Here is a 3035-nt window from a genome sequence, read left to right as displayed (position 1 = left end):
CGATCATGCCAGGAAGGTGAGCCGAATTGTTAGAACAAAGTGTTCTTGTGTTGAGGGAGTACTTGAGCAGGGGCCCAGCAGTGGGGCTTCTTAACTTCCATAAAGGAGTCTTGGTGTCTCTCAAGCACTATACTCTGTCTCTCAAGTGCTATACTCTCACATAGTCTCTCAAGTATTCTGCTTCTTACACTGAACTCATTATTATTCCTGGAACAAGTTGGATATGTTTCACTGCCAATCTTTACTGCTGCTCTTTCCTGTGCAGATAGCCATAAAATTCACTGTCTCAAATCCTTCAATCTTTTACTCCAATGTCTTCTCAGAGAAGACTTTGCTAACTATCTTACTTGAAATAACCCCTTTCATGTTACTCACGATTTTTTTCCCTACATTATTTTTCTTTATAGTATATGTTTCTATACTCTGAGCCGTACCATTTGGCTGTAAATTCCATGAGTATTGAAATTGGCAAATCGCAGGCCCTTTATAAATATTTAGCCAATGAAAAGATCAATATAAGTCATCAGAATGAATAATTGTCTAGAGAAGAATATATTTTATGATTGGTAGCTTTCAATTTTTCAAAATACTTAAGATTCTATCAAGAATATAAAAGAAAATATTACATATGTAAAGATAACTGAAAATTTTTCTACATTAGAAGCTAATTCACAGTACTAGCAGTATGAATATTAGCAGACTCATATTTATATTCTAAGTTAAATTTCCCTAGGTAATATTCCATATCATAATTTTTCATATTTTCAACAGACCCCTCAAAAAGGAGAAAGACATGTAAACAAGTAAAATTTGCATGTTTCTAAAAGTCTAGCAATTTAAAATAATGCTGCTTTGATTGTTGCATACCAGCAAACTTCAAGAGACTGTCTGGCAATGCAGTAGCATAATTAACCTAATGTACTTTTCTGACCTCATCAATCACATTCTCCAATGTCTTGAGCTCTTGACATAAAGATCCTGAAAACAAATGTGAAATCTCCACTGTATTGCCTATAAACTATTACAAATACAAGGATCTTTTGAACTAAATAGTTTTTTTCAACACAATGTTTTTAATCTAAGAATATGAATATCTATATTTTAAAGAAAAGTAAAAACAAGGAAAATGTTAATACACTTATCTTGCCAAATTTTAATGTTAACAATTAGTAAATTAGCTTTTCCCTCATTCAAAAAATGAGATTGTTGGGTATTTTCTCATTCAGTAAATTATATGTTCCATGAATTTTACTAGTGGTTGGAATTAGAAGAGCAACAAGACACAAAGTCCTTGCTCACAAAAATATTAAACTCTATCTAGTAGATATTATAGATTTAATTGTGTGTGCCCAACCCCCCAAAAAATATATGTTGAAGACCCTGTACCTGTTGAAGTAAAGCTATATTAATGAACAAATACAAGAATAGAGTGGATCCTAAGCCTAAATCCCTTTAGACTCTAAAGTTTAGAGTGAGCAGAATAATCACAGAGACATACACGGGTGGAAAACATCAAATGAGAATCTGGCTAACCCATTGGTTTTGAGTCAGTTATGACCCATAGCAAGGATCTGGTTAGAAGTCACAAAATGCCAAGAAACCCTGGGGACTGTCAAAGAGATACCCACAAAAAGACTCTCATAGAATGAATACAGCAGAACCCTGCAGACACCCTGAATTTGGACTCTTAACCTCTAAAACTGTCAGACAATAAATTCCTATTCTTTAAAGCCACTCACTAAGACAGTAGAGAGAAAACCACAAGCAATACTACAAATAAGTATATATGTTTATAAGTACAATAAAGAAAAAATAACTATGTGGGTGGATGGGAGAAGAGTGGCTATCTTATTTTATTTTTAAGTTTTATTCATACATAATTCATAAATCATACAATAGTTCAATCTTATTAATAATTGTACAATCACCACAATCACGTTTGTAACATTTTCTTCTTTCTTGTACTCATTATTAGTTCCATATTGCCCCCTTAAACTCTTCTGTCATAACCTAAAAAACCATTAATTCAGTTACTGTCTCTATAGATTTACCAATCCTGAATTTCATATACAGAAAAACATACCCAAAATACAACCTAGGTAGAAAGGGGGAACCAATTACAAGGATCTACATATAACCTCCTCCCTGGGGGACGGACAACAGAATAATGGGTGAAGGGAGATGTCGGATGGTGTAAGATATGACAAAAATAATAATAATTTATAAATTATCAAGAGTTCATGAGGGAAGAGGGAGCGGGGAGGGAGGTGAAAAATGAGGAGCTGATAACAAGGGCTCACGTAGAAAGCAAATGTTTTGAGAATGATGATGGCAACAAATGTACAAATGTGCTTAACACAATGGATGTATATATGGACTGTGATGAGTGGTACGAGCCCCCAATAACATGATTAAATTTTTAAAAAGATTTTTAAAAAAACAACCTAACAGAGGCCCATACCTCTATTTTTATGAATTAATGTATTTACATATGTACAAACCTATGTTTATACCTCTATCCATAGCTTTGCTTCCTAGAGCTTTCCTGTTCCTTTTACCTTCCATCTGCCCCACCATCATGGTCGCCCTTCTTCTGCCTCAGTAATTACTCTCAGCTAGATTGTTGTTGCTCCAACACACCCAGCATCTCTACATCCTCCTCGTCGCTGATTTTAATTCCCTAGTTGTTCTCCTGTCTATGGCATCATTTGTTCACTGCTCCCTTCCCCAGCCTCCTCCTCCCCCCACCACCCCAAGTCCCTCCAGAACCATAGGTCCCATTGCTTTCTCCTGGAGCTTGCTTCCCCTGTCTATCTTATATAAGTAGGCAAGCCAACAATAACAGAGATCAAACAAAAAGAAAACAGAAGATTGAAAAAGGAGGGGCGGGGGAAGATAATGATAACTAGCAAAAAAAAAACCATACATAATTCTCGGTCTGTCTACTGACTTTTATGACTATCTCCCTATTTGTCCTGGGGGAATTCCGGGTGCTGTCCCTCCTAGCCTGATCTATTTTGGGGGCTCCTCGTGGG

This window comes from Echinops telfairi, unplaced genomic scaffold (genome assembly GCF_000313985.2).
Source record: "Echinops telfairi isolate 266 unplaced genomic scaffold, ASM31398v2 ScPeMD7_1713;HRSCAF=2227, whole genome shotgun sequence".
NCBI lineage: Eukaryota > Metazoa > Chordata > Mammalia > Afrosoricida > Tenrecidae > Echinops > Echinops telfairi.
The sequence above is the reverse complement of the archived record's forward strand: the minus strand, read 5'-3'. Positions refer to the sequence as shown.